At 37.3% G+C, this 27,490-nt stretch overlaps 1 protein-coding gene across 13 annotated transcripts in view; it reads left to right on the top strand.

The window, feature by feature from the left end:
* TENM1 (teneurin transmembrane protein 1) overlaps window positions 1-27,490 on the top strand; it is an 838,901-nt gene that overhangs the window by 550,241 nt on the left and 261,170 nt on the right. The window contains exon 1 of one of the 13 annotated variants that reach the window (XM_068204867.1): window positions 11,418-11,568. The exons of 10 other annotated variants lie outside the window; for them this stretch is intronic. The gene's annotated coding sequence lies outside the window, so the exon portion shown is untranslated. Of the gene's footprint in view, window positions 1-11,417; window positions 11,569-16,773; window positions 16,907-21,443; window positions 21,725-27,490 lie in introns of those variants that run through there. 2 more of the 13 variants (XM_068204872.1, XM_068204870.1) reach the window with 2 other exon arrangements.

Here is a 27,490-nt window from a genome sequence, read left to right as displayed (position 1 = left end):
TCAGAATTGCACTGCATTTCCAGGTTCAGGAAGGAGTTGAAGAAGCTACAGGTCGTCAGCACTCTACTGTAGGAAGTTACCTATGCCTGTAATAAACTTGCATAGTCCCAGTCAGTTTCTGTTTTATTGTGTTTGAGTTGAAGTGTTAAGTACTAAAAGAATACACCATGTTCTTTCTCAGATTGTTACTTACCCCTAGATTATAATAAAAATGTTGGTATTAAAGAGGAGAATATTACAGTCCTGCTTGGCTGAGCCATGGTGGTGTTGTGGAGGGAAGTGCTCCCACTTGAAAGTTCTCCTCCAGTGTCACAAAGTAGATGGTTCCCTTTGGAAGCTGAGGCACCTGGGACCCTGTTCTTGACTTCCCTGCACTGTGAGGAGGGAGGCTCAGCCTGAAGAGATGCTCCCTGAAGTCCAGAGCTTGTTTCTCAAGGCTGAGCTGCACAGAATCAGTCAGCAGGATGAGATTCACAGACTGATGTGACCAGAGAGCTGCAGGGATGAGGAGTAACCAGCAGCTAACTGGTACAGGTTCCATTTTTATTGGAAAAGTGTACAAAATTGGACACTTTGTGATGTTAAACATTGCTTTCTAACAAGACAGCATAGGTTCATTTTTCAAAAAATGGCATTAATCTAGAAAGAAGATGATTTTAAAAAGTTCATAGAAGGGGAGATCAAATCACCATCTGAAGTGTTGCAGCCATAAAACTCGATCCTCTTTTCTGTTTACTCAGTACTACTAAAGTACTACTTTAGCTCCCTAAATTTAGTGTATCAGGTTGAAGAGCTTCAGAGAAGCTACCAAATTCTTTTGGAATGCATGAGCTCTGGGCTGCAGAGCTGGAACACACAGCTGCTGAGCAGATGATGTGCCAGTTCTGTGATGGTGTCCTTTGCTCTTGCTGCATTGTGGGGCAGGGCAGGATGCCCTTCTGCTGTAGCATTTCTTACATATGCCTAGAAAATACCAGTCTAGGCATCTGCAGTGTCAGGCTTCAGCTGCTTTGCTTTTTTCTGATTTTTCTGGGAAGTCATAAAATGATTTATGTAGTCAGTTGCATTTTATAAATTGTACAAGCACTTGTACAATTGTACTTTTCAAATGGATCCTTTATTAAATATATTTAAAACAAAACGCCAGGAAATGTGTTCTAAAGAAATATCTCTCCATCAGAGATAGGAAAATTACTTATTTGCATAAACATTGATACCTTATCTAAGGATATTCTAGATTTTGCAGGAATTTCATGGTGTTGTTTAATTGCCACGTGTCAGGGTGCACACACATATGTTGGTCTGTTTGTCTTTCTGCTGAGAACTGATGAAAGAGAGATGGTGTCAGACACTGATTCGTGGTTGTGTTGAAAAGGCTTTCAATTTCTGTATTTTGTGACCACCTTCTTTCAGAGCTTGTAAGATAAAAGTGACAGAAACTTAGCCTTGCCCCATGATTTTAGGTAGCCCTTTCTACATTTTTCATATGGACTGATTTTTCCCTGGAGTGTTTGAGATGTAAGCTGAACATGCCATCCTTTATGGGCACTGCTAAAACAGCTAGGTGGCAATGTTCTTCTTGTTTCTTATGCCTGTACTAGTCCATGATTAAGATGTTTATTAATAAAGAGTAGTACCTTGTAGATTTCATCAGAGAATGAAGTTAATTAAAGTAGTTTTTCAGCAACAGTGATCACATAAAGGTTTGAGAAGGAGTATGTCTATAAAACTATTTATACTTGTTACACATATGCTAGCTAAGATAAAGCTAGGACTAACAATAATAATTTCCCATTCTTTTAAGTAGGTTGGTTGTGTCTGAAAGAATAAAATATTTATGTATTTAATATTTTGGTTAATAAAAATAAATCTGGAATTTTTTTCTACTAAAAATGTGTTTATTTCCTCCAGGTTAGTATTCTGATTGACTCATAGTTGTGAATAGAAAAATGTTGCAGTCATAGCTAATGCTTTATTGTCTTGATGTAGCTTTACCATATAGCAGGCAGATCCCTGGTGGTCTGGAATGCAGAAGAGCAAGTCATTGTTGCTTGTTACCTGTTGTATTTGTTCATCTTAAGTTCCCACAGGAATCTCACTGGTTTTGTTCGTGACAGAGGAAATGGCTGCAAATTAAGTTGGGAGATGAGTTTGACTCCTTCACGTGTGTTGGCTGGGCTTTGATGTAAATTTTTGTCTTCAGATGTCATCAGTTCAAGTTTTGGTAAAACTGGCTGCTGCTGAAGGCAATGTACAGCAGTAGTTCTTCTGCATGCTTGTAGATGTCATGTTTTACCAAATCTCCTACTCTGCAATGTGAGGATATGATCCAAATCTTGTATTGGGTTTGAAGGAATATGATATGTAAAGCTTTCATGTATACTTACTGCAGCATAAGATTATCATAGACAGGTAGAAGAATTATAAAGAAAGAAGAATTATAAAAGAAAGGCCTCATAAAATCAGGCCTGCTCTGTTAAACTAATAACTAGCCTGTCATTTCTTCTAAGTGCAGCTAAGTAATTTCCAAGTTCCCATGTGAAAACAATCTTGGGTATGAAAGGTTTGTTAGCACAACAACCTATTCCTGGGTGAAAAACAACTAGCACCTGCATAAACGATAACATCTGTCTCATGAGAATCAGAAGAAGAAATATGTAAACGAAAAATTTACAGAAGTTTGATAGATGTGCAATATACCATGTGCCAACCAATGAACTAAGTGTGAATGTATTGTCCACCAGTAAGATCTGACACAGGGCCTTCTGATAATCCTGTAAAATATGCCCTACACAATCAAGATTCGGCTTTTCCTGCATGAAGAAAATGGAGTCTCGGCTGATTTATTTCAATATAAGATAATTGAAACAGTGTTTTCATGAAGTAAGTTTCCTAAAACCATGCTCTAAAAAAAACTTCTGGGGGTGAATTATTTGTCTTTAGGAAAAGAATATTCATGTTAATGTTTTTGTAGTGATTATAAGAGGATGTGTATAAAATTCTGTTGTAGTGAGAACAAAGAAAGGCAATTGTTCGAAGCAAAGTTATTTTCCCGTATTCTTTGAATAAAGAAATTTTTCTGTTAAAAAATATCAGCAAGTTTTCTTATTTCTTATTGTTGTTGTGCATTAGTTATTTAAACTGTTGGGACTATTAAAAAGAGCTGAGGCTTGTGTTAAGATTTGGAAGTAGTTAGAATTGTACTTTTGATTTCCAGTTTCTAAACTTCCCATCCTTTCTGGGTTACTGCCTCTAGTTACAAAAAGAAATGTTAAACCAGAACTTTAAATATTGGTCGAAACATAGGGAGAAATCTTTGTGCAGAGAGGGGAATGAAACAGTCCTAATTCTTGCAAGAGGAACTAAGAGGCAGGATGCTGGAACTCTGCAGGCAGTGCTGCTGCCGCTCCCTGCCTCCAGGTACCTGCTCCCTGCTGGGAGAAGAGTAGCTATTGCAGTGGTTCCAGTGCTTCTAGGTGTTTCCTTTCTTTTGACCTACACCATTTTGTTTGCTGGAAATTTTCAGATGTAAAAACAGTTTTTTGACTATTTCAGTTAAGTCAGAAGCTTCCAAACTATCAGAATTGAAATGGAATTCTGCATTCTTGATATGAAACTGACTTTATCTGCGACCATTCATATTAAAAATGTGATTTGTTTTACTGGTTTTGGGCTACTTTTCTTGAGAGTAGCTATGTCTTGTGATGCAAAAAGTGTTGATAACACACAGATGCTTTTGCTGAGTCATGCTTGCCCGGTGCTAAACACCTTTGCTGCTCCTCACCCCACTTGAGCCGTGCTGTCCTGGGGATGCTGAACACCTGCCCACCCTTGGGACACGGGGAATGAATTCCTTGGTTTGCCTTGCTTATGCACACAGCATTTGTTTTACATATTAAACTGTCTTCATCTCAACCCACGCATTTTCACGCCTTTACAGGAGGAGACTGTGGGATCAGCTGTGCAGGGGCTGAACTGCCTCTGGGAGTTAACCCACAGCATTTGTTTTGTCTTGGACTAATGCAATCTCTTTCTATTTATTTGTATCTATAGATTGAAATTAAGTCATCAACCAGCAAATTCAAGTCTTCTATTTTGAGACCAGATGATTAAAAGATGTGCAAGTTTAGTATTTTGCATTTCCATGGAAGTGGTGTTTCTGATTGCAAGGCAGTGCCCTAGCTCCCATATTAAGTTTTAAATATATTCCAAGACTTTTATACAAGGAACAGTCTTTTTTTTTATTTTTTTTCATAGAGACAGGTGCTACAACTTCCCTTCCATCACCCAGCCCTTCCCTTTAAGACAGAAAATTTGTGTGGCCAGGATTCAGATCTTCAGTTACAGAATTCATGTGTAATTTAAATTGAGCCTGCATTGTCTGGCTTGTGAAAGTGTGCATACTTAGTATGGCTTCTGCATTATTTTTCTCTCTTACAATAAAATGGATGGAAAATTCTAATTTCTTCCTGCTTTCAGACATAAAAAGATATCAGTCATTTTTTCAGTTTATCAGTATTGCTAGTAAATACAAAAAGGAAGGGGTGTATTAATATTGTATATAATTAAAAAGTATTGGTGAGTATGAGCTTGTGTAATGAATTACAACCTGATATTATAGAGTGCTTAAGGGAGTCAAAACATGAATATGCATTAGGAAGTTGCATATTGTGAAAATATATCAGTTTTCTTTTAAACAATTCTTAAATACTGCAAAGAGGAAACAATCATTTGAGTCTCTCCTTACCTGCAGTAAACAGTTCTCAGTAAGTAGCTTCTTTAGAAAGAATTAAAGCTGTGATATATTAGACTTGTGCATTTGGTCTTTGAGTGTGAACAATTGTCATAATTGTGCACAATGTTGACGGTGGTTTTGAAAATTGTTAGACTTGTCCAAAAAAGTTTATTTAAGACATTCATTTACTATCATTTTGGGATTCCTGTATATGAAAGGAATGCCTGTGCTAAGTGAGACTTGCAGTATTTAACTCTAATGAGAAACAGTTAACAGAAAAGCACTTTGTATAGATTCAATCAATCTATTCAAATATTGTTACTAAACTTATGTGATTAGAATTATTTTTTAGGTTGGACAAAGAAATTACTGGAAAACTTGAGTTTGACTATGTGCGATTTTTTTTCTTTTGGCAATGCCTGTATGTGTTTTTCCACAACCATCTCCAATGATTTTTCCATTTTTTGTTTTCTTACGTGACCATATTGATTAGTTTCAAATATTTTTTTATTGTTGTTTTGTATAGTTCCAGCAGTTGAAACAGGTTTCAGTGACCATGTATTGATGAATTCAGTCATCTGTTTGGGCTTTATGGGATAGAAAAATTAGTGTAACACACGTTCTACCTAGTATACTTCTATTTTAGACAGTCTTACAAATATGCCATTTTGAAAAACAAGGAGAGTTGTACTTATGAATATTTGAATCTTTAAATGTCCCTTACATGTTTTACAGGGGGCCTATTCCAGCACACCACTCAGTGAATACATGTGGGCAGTCTCCTAATGGAGTAGATAATTTCTGTGATTGTTTGGGTCACTGTAACTGCAGGAGTTCTTTTAAAAATTGTGTGTTTCTTTCTTATATCAAGTTACTTGAATCCTTATTAATGTAATTTATCAGAATTTTGCATACATTAAATATTGGAAGCAGTTGTGTGTTATGGTTTGACGCTGGCATAATGGTACCAAAATGAGAACGTTCCCCTGAGAGTTCTTACTTTTAATCCCCTATGTTTTCAAAGGCGTGTCCATACCTCTAGTAGTCACTCTAGGTGCTAATATCCAAACCTGACCACTAATTGGTTTGACCCAACCTCCTAAAAAAATTCACTACTGTGTCAAACCACAACATTGTGTCATGAAGGTATCTTGCAGAATAATAGGCCTGATGGGGGGGTATGTGTTTTGGTTTGGGATTTTTGTGGGTTTGGTCATTGGTTTGGGCTTTGTTTTGTTTTTAATCAGAACCTGCTTAGAAGCTGGAAAGTTCTTAGAGTTATGTAGATTAAAATTCCACGTTGGATGGCCATGCCTGTTGCTTGATTGTTCCTTCAAAATAAAGGTAGATCACAGTGCTGCTCTAAGTACACATTAATACTGTTACATTCAGCACATCAATAAGGAATACCCTTTGAAAATCACTGTATTATGCAGCTGAAGATTTAGGCTTTACTTTGATATTCTTGAAACTGTTTGGTAAGTGTATTCTCTCCCAGATGAGGAATCCAAGGGAGGAAAATAAGCGCCTCTTTTTCTTTCTTCTTTCACATATTTGATTAGAGCAGTTGGTCCCATTAAGAAAGAAGAGAAATCTGGTTAGCTTATTCTGCTTTTCACTTTGACAGTCAAAGGCTGTCAAGGGGTTTTAAATTACCCAGAAACAAGCTTTATTGCAAAGCTTTTTTTTTTCCCCAAAATACCACTCGTTATCCCAATAGACAAAGACAAGTCTGTAGTAAAACACAACTAATGAGCCTTTTAACAAAAAGCATAATTTAGAATAAAGGTAAATTTTTTGTGTGACTTCTATGTGAATGCATTAATGGTAAATATGAAGGTGCACTGAAGTCCACCCTGTTTTTACTTATTCTTAGTAAGAAGAAGAGGAAGGCAGTGAGGATGTTTGCATTTTTATGTCATAACACTGTGCCCCTGAAACAAGAAAGGGTTTTTATGAAGAGCAACAAGGCAAGGTTTTTGACAGAGGTCCTACTAAAACAAACCTAACAATGAAGCACAAGTGAACTGGTACCCCTGGGACCTCAGGGAGAGAATTTGTGTGCTGTTATGCCAGCATCATTGCTAGAAATAAGGTATGGTGTGTGAAAAGCAATATCTGAGTCACTTTCTGTAGAAGCAGAGAGAGATGTGAGCAAATGAGTTGTCGCTATGTCATGGCAGAGTCACAGCGCTTCTGAAGATGTTTGGTTGACTCATCAGATGATCTAGTTGATAAACGGTGGATGGACAAAAAATACGTGTGTGATAGAAGGAGGCATGGGTGTACTCTCTGTTGGCTTGGTGTTGTGTGTTTATAGCAAGACTATAAAAAATTAAGCACATAAAATGTGAGTGTACAAGGAGGTGAGATGAAATCAGTTTCTTTCTTTAAGTGGTTTGCACTAAATCTACTCTTGAAGCCAGTTCACTTTAAACCAGTGAATTTTCAGTTTTCCAGATAACTTCAGGTAAATTACAGGAAGTGAAATGTAAAGTTACAGCAGGGAGTTTCCATTTTGCTGTGGAAAAACACAATGTATTTTGTTCTTTTTATATTTTTTTCTGTAATTCTGTGGGGGGAAGAAAAAAGATACCTAGACAAATGTGCTAGGTCTGCTTTTATGAGTTTGCTACATTTGGTACCATTTGAACTTTCAGTAGTAGGTTTCAGAGTATCTTTGAAAACATCTATATTAAGCAGCTAATTATTTTTAAAATGTTGGATCCAGCACCTTCTGTATGTCAATACAAAATGATCGATTATCATTCTGTGCAGTAATTTCTGTGCATATATAGAAGTTCTAGAGAGGAGAATGTTAACATGACAGGTGTACTTTTTCAGTTTGGATTTATTTCTGGGTTGCTTTGTTTGTTTGTTTTTTAATTTCTAGGACAGAGATTTAATTTCTTGGACAGAGTTAGGACTTGCTTTAAAACCTCTTCTCCAAAATACTTCTTGCATTGCAACATTCTTTGAACCTTACAGTCCAATAACTGTTTAAGCTTTAAACTTAGCAAGGTATTTGATTGCATATTATTCTAAACCACAATTTGGAGCATTATGTCTTTCTTCATTAAAAATGTATTTTGTCTAATTGATCTTAATAATGCTTAGGAGTAAATAACTTCAGGGTGTATCTTAATTTTAGAAGTCTGTTATTTCTAGAAAGCTTGGAAGACAGGTCCCTGGGTATTTTAAGGTGATACTGTTTGATTTATTTATATATAACTGTTATTGTGTTTCTTGTTGACTGTTTTTACTGTATCTGAGTGCTTATGAAAATGAAGAGCTAATAGCATTAACAAAAGACTGGCATAATGTATGCAGACCATCTTTACAAGCTTCTGGATTCTCTTCTGCCTGTGGTCTTCTGCCTAAACCAACTTCCCCTGTGCCAATTGTAAGCTTCTCTTCGAGCACATATTGCTAATCGTCCTGAACTGAGCCAAATTAAATGGTGTATTTTTAATGAGAAAAAGAGTTTGGATTTCTATCCATATGCTTCAACTGATGTCAAATCCTACTACAAACAGATGCTGACCTCTATATTACAAAGGCATAAGGGCTAATTATTCTTGAACAAATTTCCAATTTTGGCCACCTATAAGGAACCTTTTACATTTCTAAAGGTATAGATCAGTATAACATACCTGTTCAATTTGTCTTAGGATGTCTAAGGCTTAAAACTCCAATACTTGGAACACCTGCTGTTGAAAATAATATAAAATGCAAAGTTCTTAGAATATTTTCACTTCATTCATCTTTACCATCTTGTATTTCTGTTGGAGATTAATCACCGGGAAGATAATTGTGCTTTCTGCTTAAAAAAGATATATTTTTTTTTCTAGAAGCTTATCTTCCAGCTCTTAGCCAGCCGTTGCCTATGCACCAGTCACAAATGGTTCAATCTGGCATTAGGAACTGGGAGAGCTGGTAGCACTCACTGTTATCCACAGAAGGCTCTCTATGCAGATGGTCATATCCTCTTTCCTCCACTCCTTTGAGTTAAAATGTGTAAATGTAAATCATGCATGGTAAGGATTATTCTTTAGAATGCCTGTAAGTAGCTTTTATGTATAAATCAGTTAAGAGCCTGAGACAGTTATGTGGAAAGGATATATGGAAAAAAATTCTTGTATTCGTTGTCATTTTTTTTTCCTTTTTTTTCCTTTAGGTTAAAAATACTCTGTAAAACCATGCGTACCTGTACAAAGTATGTTATAAAACAAGTGCAAAAGGCTGAATAGGTGATTGTGAATTATTCAGGGTGATAGAACATCTGTCTTGTAACAAATAGTGGTTTAGTTTGTATAAATTTCCAGTGTAAGCTTTTTTTTAAAGACCAAGTCTGCTTTTCTGAAAGTGCACATATGGCTAAGTCAGAGTTCACAGATAAAGATAGTACAACATTAGAGCTTTAGCTGGTTATGTTGATAGTAACAGTAATATGGGTAAAGCCTGTCATACAGATCCTGTAACACTCCATAATCTGAGAAAACGTAGAAATCAAACTTGTAGAACTGAATTAGAGATGTATGGGTATTAAAATCCTCTATTCCCTCCCATTTAAACACAGACCATCTGTTGTTTCCAGATGTACTGCTTCCTGCAGCAGTATACTGGGAATGCTGTTACAGCATCAACAAATCTTTCCCTTTTTTTGGGTTTTTTTTTCCTAATTCTGTAGAGTCATTCCCAGAAGCTCCTAACCACCCAGCACTGGTGTTTCTTCCTGAAGCGACAGTGCACTGTGGCAAGGGATGTTATGTTACTCAATGGGTAATTTGTAGCGTGGGTGGCAAAAATACCTTAAGTGTAGATAATAATATTTTGAATGCTCAGTGATACATTTCAAACAATGTATAGTACCACACGTTAAGCTGCTGCTGTCTGTAAAGCAGTGGGCTGTCACCTCCCTCAAGACCAAAGCTTGCCTCATTAATATCACTGGAACAAATTATCACTTCACAGCCCAGAAATCTTCTGTAGCAGTTGTGGTGATTGATGTAACAAGGCTAAAAAATAATGGTGAAATGCATGTTCCAGAAGACAGACTCAAATGGCAGGATTTTCATAGGCAATTAAATTCAACAAAGGAGGAGTCTTCCTGTAATAATGTGCTTCCAAATAAATGGCAAGATAACTATGATATTCTGTTGTTATTCCACACAAACTAGTTTTGTATGCAGTAATTATCTGGAAAAACTAAGCATACAGGCATAAAATCAAAAACTAAGTTTTAGTATGTTTTAAATATGCAAGCAAAAGAAAGTGAAGTGAGAAATAGTGCCACTAAATATATCTAGTTTTCCTCTGAATTCATAGAATCATAAAGTGGCCTGGGTTGGAAGGGACCTTAAAATCAGCTAGTTTCAACCCACCCCTGCCATGGACAGGGACACCTTTCACCAGACCAGGTTGCTCAAGGCCCCATCCAGCCTAGCCTTGAACACTTCCAGGGGCATCCACCGCTTCTTTGGTCACCTTGTTTCAGCAATTTTGTTTCAGAATTTCTTCCTAAAATCTAATCTAAACCCACTCTCAGTTTGAAGTGATTCCCTCTTATCACTACATACCCTTGTCCAAAGTCCCTTTCCACCTTTCTTTTTGGTTTCCTTCAAGTACTGGAAGGCCACAGTTATGTCACCCTAAAGCCTCTTTCCCAGGCTGAACCATCCCAATTACAAACTTTATTATATGCAGGTACTTAAAAATTTACTTAAGTAAATCCTGTTGGTGGTTTTGAGTTCTGTTTTATAACAACCTGTAGGCACGCAGGTTTTTGTAGTGATTGGGAGTGGGGCTGTGGCCCAGCCTCATCCCCAGTGGGCACAGCTGTGAGAAGCAGGTGAGCAGCACTGACAGCAATGAGCCATGGAGTGCCCAGGTGCACTGAGCAACCACCAAAGGGAACAGAGGGCACACAGGGGCACTGCATGAACATGGGGGTATAAAAGGTTGGGCTGAAGAACAAGAAAGGCAGATGCTTGCAGCCTTCGGAAGTGACCTGATATTACTCTGTGTGGGCAGGTGCCTGAAACCTTCTGAAGAGGTGTGGTGTTAGTCTGTATGGGCAAATGCTTAAAGCCTTCTGAAATTGTATGAGGATAATCTGTGTATTGTGGCCATCTCAACTGTGACATGTGCTGTGACAACAACCTATGTAGTGCTGATAACAATTCACACGTCGAGTATGCAGATAAGCTGTTATCAAATAATTAGGTGCTTTCATTGGCTTAAACTAATTTACTGGCTTCTGAATTGAAATGCAGTTCTCAGTAGTAAACCTTGTAGACCAAAAGGTTCTGATACTCCTCCAAATTAGGTCAAAACCTAAATGCACCTATAAGTAATGTAATGTAATGTAAGTAACGTTACAGGAATCCAGAGATCAGTTTTTCATAGCTGTGAGATGGAGCCTATAGTTTTGCCTCCTGTGATTTCACAGATTGAGGGTGCTCATGTAAATAAGGACTCCAAGACTGGGCACTTTTCTTTCCTGCTACTGCGATGTTTTTTTTTCTTACAAGAAACATGACTTCTCAACTTCTCTTCACTGTGCCAGGGTACCTTTAATATTAGACTCACTTTGAGCTCAGTTTGAAGCAGGCAGGAGTGTTATTCAACTGGGATTGCTTCTTGCAGTACTTGGGTTTATCTTGAAAATCAAGTGTCTCATTGCTGTCCCACTTGTAGCACTGCAGTGAAATTGGGTGCCTGTGAGACTACAGCGTGTGTGTCTTACGGGGGAGCCTTTATATCTAGGACATCTCCACACTTCTGCCTTCTAAGAGAAAGTGGGAAGGAAATAACCACATATGGAGAGTCAGGTAGCATTCTATGCAAATTATTATTTTATTTAATAGTCAAGCAGATAATTCTGAGTGACCCCTTTAATCAAGGTTTCTCAAATTTTTTTCTTTTTATGTGTGTCTTTTGCAAAACTGACAGAAAACTGTTGGTCTTATTGTTAGCAGTGCCAAGAGTCTATTAATAGTTTTATTTTAGATTTGCTTTACGCCATGTTTTTCAGAATAATGAGATTTGTGTTAGGAAAGTTGGGGGCATGGAGGGCAGAGGAAGAGCATTTGCTTGACCTATTTCTAATTAAAATTCAGATTAGAAGTTTTGTATTCTTATATTGACCATTTCAGCAGACGAAAGCTGTTTTTCTTATGTAAACCAATGGAGAATTCTGTGTTGTGGTTTCCACATGTAGATCAGCTTCTCCCCCAGCACCAGTGGACACAAGCTTATTAATTGAATTCCATTTCCCTGAGGTTTGACATTCTTTCTTTTAAATTCTAAATAGAACAGGCTCTTACGAATGGATTAAAATTTTTTAGTTTAAAAAAAAACCACCAAAAGTTAATGTATTAGAAATGTTGATGATTTCTCTTCTCTTTGACTTGATTTTGTAGAAAGCAGAATGCAGTGACAAGCAGTGGTGTACTGAAAAATGAAATTATCTCAAAGTTTTCAACCTCAGTGTTTTGAAAACACTTCAATGCATAAGGTATTAAACATGAGATACAATGAACTCCAGAGGAGGAAAATGAGCATAGTTGGGGTGAAATTTTAGGTAGTTATTTTAATAGTATGTATTGAAAATGTTACTGTAAAAGCATTAATAAATGCCTAGACAGAACCTATTCAGAATGTTCATTTTGTGTCTGACAACAGATTCATTTGTTTTGCTCCAAGATTCCGATACACACATTGACACGCTATCAGAAGTTTCAATTTATCCTTTTATGGATGTTAGTGCAATTTGATAAAGAAACTCCACAGCATTTTCAATAACTGGAATGGTGTAAAATCCAAAACTGCTACAAAGAACCAGCCACTGTATTTTAGTAGTCCTGATTCTACAAAGAGTTGTGGAATCACTGAAGCAAGGATCTGTCTGTGCAGATCTTTGCAACGCCAGGGTCAGAGGACACATTTTCAAATCAATTAAAAGGTTTCTGCTGACTTTGGCGCTTAGGTCATGATGCCATAGAAATAGGGGGAAACAAGTGGTGTTTGTGTTTGGAGCCTTCGTGTGCAAGGTCACTGAAAGAGAAAGGTTACTGTGGGCTTTATTTAAACGATGCAGTAATTGTAGGTCAGCTGGAAAGGCTGTCCCGTGCTCTTTGGGAGGAGCTTAAAAGTGGAAGGAACTATTGGAGAGATAGAACTGAAATCTTGAGAGTGTGTACTGTGTTTTGATTTTCTTATGACACATAATGTTTAACTGACAGTCTTGACAGAAGAGTGTGATTCATCATTCTTCTCCTAGTGGTTTCAGATTTGCTGTCAAGGATTTGGTGCTTTGTTTTTTTGGGGTTTTTTTAATGTTCTTAGGGCTGATCAAGGATTCACTAAACAACAGGAATGTAGAAATAATTTTCTGAACTTGTAACTGTCCAGAAAGTTTGAAGAGTGAATTTTTCATCTATCCGTGGCTGTTTCATTACTCAATTAAAAATAATACTAATATTTAAGTATCTAACTAAATTGAGATGGTGTAGTATGGAGAGTTATGGATTTTTTGGTTTGGGGGGAATTGAAGCCATCTGTTGATTTGAAGCAGAGAGATTTAGTGATCAAGTACAACATTAAAAAAGAATTTATCTAGGGAGGCTATTAATTAACAAACTTGGATCGGGTTCAGCATCTTCTTGCACATAGAAGTCAAGTCACTTCTGACATATTGGTTGGACAATTAGATCTTTAAGTGAGTATTGCATTAGGCATTCTGTACTTTGCATTCCTATTCTAGAAGAGAATATTTAGATGAAAAATATACCTATTTTAGAAAATAATAATTATGCTTTTTTAGTTCCTAAGAAAGTGAAAAGAAACTTTGCTTTATCTGCTTGCATGTAGTTATCCGAGAGAATTCAGCTCAAGCAATGAAGTTATCTCATAAGTTTATGGCTTGCTTTCCCTGTCTTAAAGAGAACTCTTAAAACAGACAGATACCACTCCTCAGATACCGATAACAACACAACAATAGTAATGTTGTTCTCCACTTCATTTCTCCTTGTGTAAAAATAACCTATAGAGGTTAAAATATGTAGCTGTCATTGCTGTGTGAAATTTCTGCTGAATTCCTCCTTTTGCAGAGGGCCAGTGCAGCCCACATTCTGTTGTGTTTGGGAGCCTCTGTATCCTGTCAGTTGCTGATTTTTCATGTTGGTGCTCAAATGAGAAGGATGTTTGTGCTTTAGCATAAATACCGATTAAAAATATTCTTGTGCTTGTTTTTCTGAAGTCTAATAACAGTTTCTTAGAAGTAGGGAATTACTGGTGGGAATTTTGCTATGAAGACCTCGGTGACTTTTTGTAATGTATGGAATTGCTAAAGGTAAGTCTTGGTGACCAGGCATTCTTGTAGCTTGTTAGGGCCCAATGACAGTAGCTGGGGTGGGTTGCTGAATGATTTCTGTTTTGCTTAGGAAATAATACCAACGAAAAGGTCAGAACAAAATCCATTGATCCTCTGAAAGCCCTTGCATGCTTTTAATATTTCATACCATGTTCTGTTCCTAAAATCCTTTCCTCCTTAGACTTTCTTGAATCAAACATCTCCCAGATCATTTGCTCTAATTCTTTTTGCTTATCTTTCCTCCTCTTATTTTACAGATGAATTTTGACTGTTGCCCCTATATTTCTAGCACTGCTTTCTTGCCCACTTCTCTTTGTACAGTCTTGACAGTAAGAGCGTAGTTGTTGTTTCTTTGGGTTGGTTTGTTTCTGTCTGCAGTTGCTTTCTGCCTGAAGGACTCTGGCAGGGTTTGATAGCTCAGGATCACCACTGAAGCAGGCCCATTTCTCTGACTTCTGATTGACCCAAACTGGCAAAGTGAGTGGGCTTTTTGTAATTACATTTTCAGATAAAATCACTTCTCTGACAGAAGAGTTAAATCTCTTAATCTTGTTCTGTCCTTCTTGACAATGGTGTCCATTTGCCTCTAGTCTTCCCTAAACACATTCCTTATGTAATCATTGAAAATTGTTCTGTAAAAACTTGATTTCTGTTTTGTCACTTCAACATATCTCCCAACTCACTTTATCTGCGTTATCAAATATAAACTGGTTAACTTTCCTCTTCTTGAATTTCTGTGGCTTACTTCCTTGTTTGTAGCCTAGAGGAAGACAAAATTCATGCACAGATCAGCCTGTGCCAAGCTTTATCTCTCTCTGGTGAAGTGTTTGGATCACCTTTGTCCTATTTTCTCAACAAAAAGGTAATCTATACATGCCTGCCAAGTTCACTATCCTCAGGTGCTTGTGTATAACTCTGCATTTGTGGTATCTCTGGAATGTTTAACACCAGTCACTACAGTCTGCTCTGAGACCGCCTTTTACCCAGGATTGTATCATTAGTTTTTCCCTTTTTCTTTTCCCATCTGTTTGCTGTATTCATCTGTTCTCTCCTTCCTCATTCTTGATTCATAAACTGTTTTGCTCAATTCACTTCTATTTTGCATGTGGGCAGTGTCTGCTAGGATAGGAGTCTTTTGAAGTAAGTGACGGATCTAAGGAAAACTTAATGCTGTTTGAAGCACTTTAAGCTTAAAGTGCTTCAAGTGAACATGTGGAAAAGCTGTTCCCCATACTCCTTTACCTTATCCTTTTTGCCCCTTCACTCAGAATTTGTTTGATAACATTTATGGAGCTTAGGGACAAGTCAGAGCCCAAAACTCTTGTGACTGGCACAGGAGCCTCTAAAGTTATTTCTAATTTTACACGGCAGCAAAATGGAAGTAAAACATGGATCATTTCAACACTATGTATTAATAGTTTTGAACTAAGCTCTAATTATTCTGATATTACACACAAATTTACTCCATTTGAAAACATGGGTAATTGAGGTAGCATTTATAAAAATTGGCATCCAACTTCTGAGTATCTGAACATGATGTTCATTCTGCTGTCCAAGGTTGTGTTCCTGACATTATTACTCTGTAGGCCTGCAATGGCTATCTGAGCAAATGTGCCTTTTACTTTGAGTTATCTTTTTTAGTAAATCTTTTCAGTTAATGTCTCTTGCTACATTAAATGGAAATTGAAATTTGCCATGTTTCAATTTCAATTAAGAACTAATAGAAGAGTTGTAGAGTAAGCCATGTAGGAAACGTTTTGGTACTTGTCAGACTGCAGTTGAAGTGCTCTGAGTACCGGAGAGCTTAGATCTGCAACCTCCTCTGCATTTGTGAGCTCAGTTTTGTTGGCTGCTTTCTTTGCTGGGTGATACAAATCTAAATAGATCTGCATATTTGCAGTATAACTGCAATATTTTAAATAGGGAGAAGTCGCACTATAGAGTCTTTCTGAAATTCAAGAGGTGGAACCAAATATTGGAAGGGAAACAGATAAGACTTCTTAGTCTTTATTTTGCATATTTAATAATGAAATAATAAGGCTAACAGAATGTAGTAATAGGTAACATATATGCCAAGAGGACAAAAGTATGGGGCAGCTGGATTTGTTGAACATGAGCTTTATGATTTTGTTCTAAAAAGAAACAGTGGCAGATTAAAAGTATTATTAGTTGTGAAAATTTGTACCAATACAACACCTGTCTGTAGTTGAGGGAGAAAAGCCAGAGACCTTTTGTTTTAGCTTTCTGTAAAAGTAGTCTGTTTGGGGCAGTGTAGGGCCTGTTAGCAGGGCAGAGGGCAGCAGCAGGCAATTGCAGATAGAATCATTAAGGTTTGAAAAGATACTTCAGGATGATGAAGTGCGCTTGTTTTTCAAACACTTCTAGGGATGGTGACTTAGCCACCTCACTGGGGAGCCTGCTCCAGTGCCTTACCACACTTCCAGTGAGGAAATTTTTCATGATACCCGAACTGAAACTCCCTTGGCACGGCTTGAGGCCATTTCCCTCACTGTATGGCTAGTTTGTGTGAGAAGAGGCCAACCCCCACCTGGCTACAATATCCTTTTAGGGAGTTGGAGAGAGCAATCAAGTCACTCCTGAGCCTTTTTCCCTCCAGGCTAAACGCTCTCAGCTGCTTCTCAGAATTGTGCTCCAGACCTTTCCCCTGCCCCGCTGCCTTTCTTTACATCTGCTCCAGCATCTCAGTGTCTTTCTTATCGTGAACTGAACACAGGATTTGGGGTGCAAGAAAATGGCTTTAAGAAGTTCTCATCATTGTTGCCAACTAAATGCAGGTGCACATAGAAGCCGGGATTGATTTCTTTGGGGAATGCAGGTAATGCACCCTGCACTGCACCTAGCTGGGGACTGTTCAGGAGGCTTGGTTTCAGGAGGCTAGAAAAAAAAAAATAAAAATCAGAACTTTGAAGGCATTACCATGTCTGAGTCTCTTACCATATTAGTGGCAAAGATTGAACTATAGGAATATTTTTTTTAAAGGCGTGGAAGGAGTAGGAGGGAGAACAGATTTGCTTGCAGTGTGTCTAGAACTAAAATTGTGTCTGGGATTGTCAGTAGTGTATTTGATGTTGAGGAAAAATACAGCTAAAATGCTTGAGACATCTTAAAACCTGCATTTCCTCAAATGCTAAGTGTTTCCTGCTATCTGCTTTTTCAAACTGAATTTTTACATATGCAATAAGTTGTACTGAATTAGTGTGAAAATAGGTTCTACTTCTCTCTTCCATTCATCTCTGTACTTAAATGGAGAAAGATAAAAGCATGTGTTTACATCCCCTTTCTCTTCCAGCAGCATTGCAGCAGGCATAGCTCACGGCATTGCTGAGCTCTTCACTGAGAGTTTGGAAGAATGTATATTTTTTTTTTTAGTCAGGCTGCTGTGAGGAACAAAAGTGTTACCACACAACTGTAAGGTACAACATTATAGTTTAGAAATATTTGGCACTGGCTGTACAATAGGCTTTTATCCTTAACTGTGAATTTTTGCTGCTTAAGCCAGATATTTAGCTCTTTGAGTTTTATTTCTATCACTCATTAGGATTGACATTACACAACACGTTTATCTCTCAGCTGTCTTCTACCATATGTTACTGTGGGGTTTACTATTCAAGTTGCCAAACTGATGGTGAGAAATGGAGCAGAGAAGTTCTTTGAATATCTATGAATTTCAGCTAGAAGTGGTGTAAGATGTGAATGGGAACTCCTCCTCTCATTAAATTCAAAGAAACAATGGCTTGAAGACATCATCTTGTTCTGACTGCTCCATCAGCCAGTGTGATTCCAGATTTCATAGAGAAGCATTTTGTCACATGTCTAAGTCCCAGCAGGAACATTTAGAGCTTCTAATCAATGTCAGTTATTAAGCATATTGCCTTTAAGGACAGCTGCATTTGTAGCTGTGGATTACCATTTTTTGGACCAATTTTGTTGAAATTTGCTGAACACCCCTCTGCCTCCCCAAAAATATTAATGGAAATGCAAAATAAAGATAGTATTTTCAAAGCCCAAATTCAAATAGGAATTGAAGATATTATGGAAGAGTAGTTGGAATTGTAGTTGGATTGTACTACTGAGTATATATTTATCTTACTGCAGTAAAAAGAAGAAATTATTTTCTTTGTTATAGAGTGCATATACAGGAACTCTTAGGATGCAGAATACAGTTGTACTATACACAGTGTTTTATTTGACATGCTAAAATAAGTTCTTTAGGACTTTCTACTGGTTTTCCCAGTTAGTGAATGCTGTTTTGCTATTTCCAAATATTAGCTATTTTCTTAACCTTAAAATTAGTAGTCAGTAGTTTCAGTAAAAATAATTAAACTTTGGTCACTAGATTTTTGAAGTATATGTTGAAATGTAGCTAAAGTGTTGTAATAATTAAACATTTTAGCAGTGACTAAATAAAAGGTTCTTTAAGTATATGCACTAAGCTTCACTGGTGAAGTCAGAAGATAATTCAGACTGGATAGGCCTGTAGGATTCACTTTGGATCCACCAGGATGTTTGGTGCAAGAATGCTGTGATATGCACATGATTTTGAACCTTTTTCTCAGAAAAAGGGTGATGCCTCAGTACATACCAAACATAATGTATTATGGACAAATAAAAATACTTTACAGACCTTCTTTCACTCCCAGTAAAAACTGAAAGAAAATCAGTCAGATGGGCTATAAATACTCAGCCTGCCAGGAATCACAGAACAGGAAGAACTTCAGCATTTTTGCTTAAAAACTAAAGGTTAATAGACAACAGATGATGGTACCTCCATTATGGGAAATAGGGAAAAAAAAGAGTGGTTTTGGTCAGTTCAATTATTAATAGTATTTTCAGCTAGCGGGGTGGTAGGCTGAAATTTGCATGAGCATTTGATGTTAGCATAGTAGTGAGAACAGTATGAAGTCAATACCAAATGGCTTTGAAACTCTCCCACATAAGGTCTTCCTCACTCTTAAGTGCTTCAGTGGGCTGAATGGGAGCTGGAGAAGAGTGACCTTGTCGAGAAGGACAGATGGAAGGGCTGAGTTCATCCTTCACCTGCTCTTGAGCCTCCTGCATGTCCATGGATGATGAGCTGCAGGAGCCAGGCTGCCCTCGGGGGTGCACAGGGTCAAGAGGCAGCAGGCAGGAGGGAATACAGGGAGATGCTTGTCAGAAAAACAGGACAGTGAATTCTTAGTGATGAAGGTTGGTATGGACCTGGGAATGCATTGCCTGGGGAAGTTGTGGGGTCCTAGGAATGTCAAAATTTGACTGAATAGGGCTACAGGGAATTGTGCCTACTGTTAAAGTGACGTCTGCTTTGTGTGTGGTGTTGGACCTCCACAACAAAACTTAAGAACAAAACTTTTTTAGTTGTGTATTGTTTTCATTGGGTTCTAACTATTTCCTTTATTTTTTTTCAATTACTACTTGATTTATATGCTAAAAATTGTTCTATAAGTGTTTTAACACCTTTTCTGTAGGATGTTGTATTTTTTATTAGTGACAAACTGGCTTAACGTCTGAGGTAGGTGTTTCTATTAGTTTATAAATCAACATCCTGTGGCTACATGACTATTTAGCTGCAGGAGTCTTTCTTATTCCATAAAATTTAAATGCAGTTAATTTCAGTTAAATGCAGTGATTTTCTTTAAAAATAATAAATACTAAATATATCACCACGAGTCATTTTTGTTGGAGTATTTCTTGCAAATATCAAAATCCATAAATATCTAAAACATCTAAATCCAAATATCTTAATCTTCTGTCCTAATCACAGTGCAGATGTAAGGAGGCTGCCAGCTGCTGCTCTGTAGCAGTGCTGTCCTTGAATTCCTGTGGCTTTGGCCACTCTGCCCCAAGGCTGGCCTGTGACTGCAGATGTGCTCGCAGAGGAGCTGGGTCCTGTTTGCTCCATTCACCTGTCGCTTAGTGCTGTGTACAGACCTCTGGCCAGCGAGTTAACCTTAGAGATTCTCTTCATTAGAATCAGATTAACACCCTTCTATGTTCCATTGATGCCTATGCTTCATATTAGAGTCCATTTGTTCACTGAAAGTTAAGAATTTTGATAAAACTGTTCAGTAAGTGTCTTGCCTTTGCTGTATACTGATTAAACAGCAGTGCTGTGAATGAAAGAAGGATCATCTAGACCCCAGTCTCATTGCTTTTTTATCCTTTAGCTCATACCAGACACTTGAGTTAAATTTGAACTGTTGGGCTAGAGCTGAAAGGCCTTGTTGTCTTTTTCCTTGTGGCCTCAGCAGTCAAAAAATGTTATATGTACTGAGTGCAATCAATTAGTTGTGCTTTTGTAACTGTGTGTTCTTTAATCCAAACACTGCATTGAAAAATATAACATAGCTGTTATCGGGGGAGAAGGAGCTTAAGTATTTTCCTTGTCTTAGGAATGTATGTGCATTAAGATGGGTGTGAAAATGATGATGGGAAGCAGCATTTGTTGATAAGGATACATCTCAGCCTGGCTCCCTTCCCCTTACTGAGGCAGTTGCCTAAGAACACAAGATTAGAAATTAGTCATCTTCTGACTGCTGTGCAGTCTGAGAATGTCAACATTTGTTCAAAAACTTAAAAGGGGAAGTAAATGCAGACAAGGGATAAAAATGGGCTCAAAGACAGCCCTGTTGGTGAAGGCTATGGTTTTAACTTCAAGAAATCCTCTGATAGGGGCCTGCATCTCAGTTGGATGTGTCTGAGGAGTCAAAAAAGATTGAAGGAAAGTTTACAAGGCCAACAGTGTTTGTATGTTAATAAGTGAAATAAATTAATGAAAAATCAATCCCCCAGCCAGGCTTCAGCCAGCCAATTCTGTTGCTGCTATTAAGGGGCAATACATAGTAGTTTGCTTATTAAACAACAGAGCATTTCCAAAGTAATTGAAAAGCCAAGATTTTCTTTGCAACCAAAATTCTACCCACTTCTTCCCTTCATGTCTTTACATTTAAGCTGGAGTTAACGCTTTTCTGTAAATGCCACTTTGTGCTAGACTTTCATAAATACTTGATTGAATGGTAAAAGCAGTGTCTTCACAGCTTGATCTAAGTCCTTGTCTGATTAAGCCCTACATTTTCATCTTACATTTTGCCTCTAGATTCTAAGCTGGGCAGTTTTTTGTTTATTTCCTCTAACTGTTGTGTGAAAAAAGGTCACAATTTTCTCGAATATCTCCACCTAGATTCACTTAACTATCACAGGTTGATATGATCAGCCTCTGGGATTATGGAAAAGAGTTCAGGAGGCTTGTCAGGTGTAGAAAGTTTTCCTTTTATTAGAGTAGAGTGTGCCAGCACTGCCACAGACCAGACACAGCAGGGCTTGCCACAACTTTCAACCAGATGAGGTCTGCTGGGGGGGACAACAGGGATGTTTACTGAACTTTGAGCTTTTTAGTCTTTTATGTACTCCTTAAAAGATCTGGAAAATTCTTTTATCATCAGCTAATTGTCTAAATCAAATGAATCTTTGAAAGAATACTGGTATGTGTTTAATGAAAGCAATTGATCTACTGTTTTCAGGCATGCTTCCTTGTTGTTCGTTTTATTTGAAGATTACTTTGTAGTCTTGTTCAAAGACCACCTACTTATCAGAAGGTAAATTGCAAATTTTTTTCTCATTTTTATTCTGGCACCATAATAAAAATCTATGTAGCTGTGGCATACCATCCACAATACTACTGAGATTTCTAGTTACCTTTGAGTAAAACTCAATTCAGATATTGTGACTAGGTAATTTTTATTTGCTAAGTGGTTTTGATTCAGTTTATTAATAGCCAATGCCACATCTTTCAACCTAATTAGGTAAGCTAATAATTCTATGGGACAATATTCTATATCTATTTGCAGATATTACACACGTACAATGAGCCATTTTCTTCTTTTGAGTCACTGGAAAGCTGAAGGTTTGTGAACAGGACTTGGCACAGCAGCCAGTAACATCCTTGCTATTCAGAATAGTGTGTTAACAGCATGCCAACAATAGATAAAGTTGTAACTTTTCCTGAGGTTTTGACTGCACCTGAAAGCTGTAGAAAAACTTAATAAGAGGAATTTTAGAAGGAATATAATATACTTCTCTTTTTTTTTTTTTGTCCTGGTGCAAAGATGCCAAATTATGATATTCATAGAAGATCTTTACATGTAAGAGATTTTCCCTTGAAAAAGATTTTAATTTGTATAAAAACAAAGCTATTATTTTAATCATATGAAGACCTATTATACATAGTAAGGAGAGGATTTGTGTTTAGCTTACTCCTAGATATGAATTGTCACAACAGTAATCTAAGCATGTTTATGCTTTTTTGTTGATTATTAATTAACTCTCAGGACACTTTCTGATATGACAATAAAAATGCAGTAGGGTAAATGTATTTTACATCCCTTTTATTTTTATAGTTATGAGGAATTCACAGACTCTCAAATCTTGATCATTTTTTGTTTCTTTACTTAACATTTTAATAAGGCCTTTGCTGTTTGTTAAAATTCAACACTGTATTAAAATGTATTATTCCACTGTGTATCAAGGATCAATGTCAAGAAGATTTAGTAGTTTTCGTCTTTAGGGCTTCCTGGCAGAATCTCACTTAGTTATTAGAAACAAATCTGCTGTGGTATTTTCTTTCCAGCAATCTCTGTCTTTAAAGGCCTGCAGTGTTATTATTTATCCCATTACTTTTTTTTTTTTCCTCATTGTACTAATCTCTGCCCTCCATCCCACTTGGTTCCCTGTCTTAGCTTAGGGTTCTTTGTGGCAATGGGAAGAGATTGAGTCCTTACACTTAACAGTGGAGTTCAGGCAGCTTGCCAACAATATCCAAGCTAACCTTTCTCCATGTCACAGGGGCCAGTAGCAAATCTGAGGCATGATTGTGACATCTTCTACATCATTCTCAAATACATTTTTATCTTTAAGGAAGAGTTCTGTCATGAAACTCACTGCATTCATATTTAGAGAGATGAGTCTGGTGGCTCTGTAAGGTGCTGAGTAAGTGGTCACCCACTAGAATTCCCAATTAGCTGCACTGAGGCACAGAGTTAGAGGACTTAAATGCAGGAAAAATGCCCAGCACTCCCCTGACCCTGCCATGTAGGTGAAAGGAAATTAAATGCTAAGTTTGGTTGTATGTGTCAAGTGCTCTCAAGCACCACAGCTGGAGGCAGATTAATGACAGAATCCTCTGGAGCCTGTTGTCATCACAAACTGAAAACAAACCTCCTCTCCATGAATGCAGAGATAATTCCCTTTCCCAGAAAAATCTAGGATACCACTTCTTATTTTCTGTTATTGGGTGTTAGACCAGGAGCTCTAGTTTCTTTGGTCTGGGGTTTTTTTGTTTGTTTGGCTGGGATTTTTTTGACTTGTGCTATATCACATGGGAATTACTCAGTAGGCCTGACATGTTTGCTGACTGCCAAGCTCTGACCAGTTGCAAAGATAAATCATCATTTCTGTGTTAGTGCTACTGCCTTTTGATTCTGGGCAGAATCTGGGGGGTTTTGTTGGTTTTTCTGTAGGCAGTTCCAGTTATGTGTACAGGGATGTTGAATCTGGAGTAAACAAATGAGTCCTAGAAACACTGAGACCAATAAAGGCACTTATTAAGGTTGATAAATTGAGAGAGGGAGAAGCCAAGACCTGACTTGAATAGTCTTCCTCCCTTTTTACTGCTTGGTTTTGTCAGGTTTCGAGGCACCAACCATTTGATTTCTACAAAGGAATCAGCACAATATCTTAACGAAATTAAACTAGTTACTATGGCTATAAGGCACCTGAATAGCCAAGAAAATCAGTAATTCTCACCAATATTCTGCCTGTATCTGCCACACCTGAATTTGACAATGGATTGTGGAATAACTGGAGACTTTCTCTCTCTGCAAAGTTACAATTGTTCCTTCCCTGCAATTTGGACTCCTTAACATCCTTATCCACCAAATACTCTTATGATGTAGAAAAGTGCTATTATCTCAGCCTTACACATTGAAAAGTGGTTTGTGCAAGGTCACATGGGCAGTTAATGACTGAGCAGAGCTGAACAAGCTGTTCAAACCCCAAGCTAGAGGGGTGGGTATTGCACAACTTTTCTTAAATGAAAAAAGTCAAATGAAAATGTATTTCCAGTCAAACTGAGTAGGGCAACCTTCATTACAGAAGTAAACATTATTTCTATGCAGCTGAAGCTACAGCTCAGATTACTGTATGATAGGCCCTTTCATATTGGTTTAAAATTGGTGGAAAGTGATGCCAAAACTGCATTTCACCAAAATTTTCTTATAAACAGCAGCTGCCCATTTTAAGTAGAAAATAAAATATTGCCAACGGTCTTGGTCTGTAGGTATAAACTTAGAATATTAAGTATAATACTGACATCTTCCTCACCAAAAGCTTCTTGATCCCTTTTTGACAATCATTAGTGCATCAGTAGCTGGGAATTGCAGACAGCCTCTGCAATTGTTTACACCTGTTTTACTTATGTGAAGCTCATGAGGTATCTTTTAGTCCATATAAACTAGAATTTGCAGATATTTGTTTTCTTGTTTGGGATAGGCTCTTTGTTAGAATCATGGAATTCAGGTGCATTTCTGTTGGAATTATTTTTATTTGGTTCACCATTTTTTAGTTACCTTGGATGCTGTAATTGTTGAATTACACAAATAACTTTTTAAAAGTACGCTTAATGTTTAGATTGTTCTGTAGCAACAATCATATTTTGTGGTAAAAATTATGGTTCTTCAGTCTGCTTTGCAAAATGAAGGTAATTAAATTCAGCTCTATTTTTCAGTGTCAATTTAGTGTTACTGTGGTGTCATTTGTATCACCATTTTAGAACTGCTTGTTCTAGAAAACCTCTCCATGTAAAAATAATTGTGAAATAACTCAGGATATCTGCTTAATTTCACCTGGAATCTGAACGAGTTTTATAGTTTTTGTCAACTGTGAGCATTATCTGAAAAACAAAATTCTTGAAGTGCCGTTGAGATTCTCTTTTTAGAAACCCTTCTTAGGTTTAGCTGACAAATTATGATAGATGAAATATGATATGTCAACCGGCAGCTTTCTTCCCTTCCCTAGGTTAGCTTGTGGTTATCCTTACAAAAATCAGCACTGGGCACTGGCTGCCAGCCAGTCATGCTTGAAAACCTAGGAAATAGAAAATAACTGCCATGGTGTAGTTGAATTATTCTGATGGCTTGTTTTGATTTTGCTGAGGAAAGAGATGAGTCAGAGATAGCTTTGAGGCTGCAAGTTTCAATAACACTACAATAAATTCAAGTAAAGTTGAAAACATACAGGGTCTGTTTTCCTTGCATGGTACAGCTGGAGTTGTGTGCTCCAGGGATGCTTTCAGACTCCATTTCAGGTGACATGTGAAAAATCACAAGTGATGACTTAAATACACAAAGGGATTTTTTGTTACGTATAAACAAAATAGTTATGTATTAACAGTGAAAATTCTTGCTTTCCAGCCTCATGGTTACAATAACCACAGACTCCTAGATCAGAAAATACTTGACTAAGAGAATGCCGTCAGGAAGGCTCAGTGTTATTTCCCTGGGTTTGGAATTCGGCGCTAGGTTCATTGTTGTGTTCCACAAGTTAGCTACAGCAAGTGTTGTTGCTTCCACATCTCTGTTTTTTTAGACATGAGTAAATGCCTCTAGATACTAAAGTTCCTGATGAACAAAGCTTGTTTCTCTTTGAGCTCAGGCATTTGGAAAAGCTCTTGCTGGTAGCCTTGAAAAAACAATTCAGATCCCTAGCACGAGCAGTCTGACACTGGAAAGCCCTACTTACACCAGGGTGAGCAAACTCCTCTGTCTCTAGTTAGGAGATTAAACTCACTGGTGTCAAAGCATTTCAGAACTGTGAGCAGATTTCTTACTATTTTTGCTTCCTCTCACAACTGTGTGCATTTATGAGATACTTGCATTATTTTTCTTTACAATTTACTCAGTGTTCCATGCAATTATATTTAAGCAAGCTGAAAATCAAGTTTAAGATTTTTGTTCCACACAGGATAATAGGAAATATATGTTGTATAATAAATATTGATTTTTGGAAAAAAATAGGACTAGATTAAAATTTTTAAACAGTAAAATAAACTTTATTTAAATGAATTAATTTTTGGAGTCTCAACAGTGGATTTAAAACAAGCTACAAGAAACTGAATTTCATCTGAGTGATAGAACTGTGTATAAATAATGGAAATTAATTTTGTTCAAGAGTGCAAATCTAAACCCATTTTCCATCTACGTCTTCAGTTGAGTTGTGCAGGAATCATAGAGCTGCTATTTGCAAAGTTATGTTTTTTCTGTTGAATAAAAGTTCAGGCCATCTGTAGCTCGTTTGAGGTAGTTACTTGCACTAGTTAGACTTTGTTGGGAAGAGTGTGAGAAATTGAAATGAGAGGGACTTATACATTCAGTATTTCTTCAGTTTTTCACTGCAATCAGCATTCTATCACTCCTTTAGGAAAGGGAAAATATAAAAGGCTTTCTGATTGTTACAAACCAATAATTCTAGGCCTGGAAAGACCTGTATGATGGGGAAGCATTTTTGGTACTATAGTGTTGTTTATTAATTAGCTCAGACATTTGTGTTTTGCATTCTAATTAGCGTATGACATCCAGTACAGCAGCTAAGAATGTGGTGTTACAGTTGAACTGTGTTGAATGTTTGTGTCTATTTATGTCCACTGTAGCTGCATAGAAAGCGAGGTGGGGGCATGCATCATCTATACATTTACACACACAGCCCATCCCACACTCCCTGTGTGGTGTTTTCTGTGCAGCACGTCCTTAGCCCATATAGCACTTGAGTTTAAACGGGAGCTCGGGGCTTGTGCCAGCCTGACAACTGTCAAATGGCACTCTTGAAAACTATTGGGTTAAGATGGTTTCAGACCTTTTTAAATTTAATACCAGACTTTAGACAAATGCTTTCATTACAGGGAAGAAAGGGATACATGATGGCCTAAATCTTTCTATAAAATTATATGTTTCTCAGAGGATAGCTGTAATTGAATTATAGGATGCCTTGAGAGTATCCTTGTCGGTGGTTAGAGAGATATGAAGGGAAGCAGAGAGACTCTTTCACAAACTAAATGTGGAAGAGACACCCTATAATTCAGCTGTATAAAACCCCCAGCAATCATATAATTATACTATAAGTGTGGTTTGGGAGGAATGAAAAGCAGCATTTATTTAAAACATTAAGAAAAATTACTTCATTGTATGAGACGTGTATTTTCTGTGTTTTATTCAATTAAGTCTTTCTTGTCTGCCCAGCTAACACTCTTCCCTCCATTGTCACAATGCATTTGTGTGTGGGTATCAGCCTTCTAATGTGCAGGGAGGAGACCC

The sequence above is a fragment of the Anomalospiza imberbis genome, chromosome 14, assembly GCF_031753505.1.
Source record: "Anomalospiza imberbis isolate Cuckoo-Finch-1a 21T00152 chromosome 14, ASM3175350v1, whole genome shotgun sequence".
Lineage (NCBI taxonomy): Eukaryota > Metazoa > Chordata > Aves > Passeriformes > Viduidae > Anomalospiza > Anomalospiza imberbis.
Note: the sequence above shows the minus strand (reverse complement) of the source record. Positions and strands in the feature narration are given on the sequence as shown.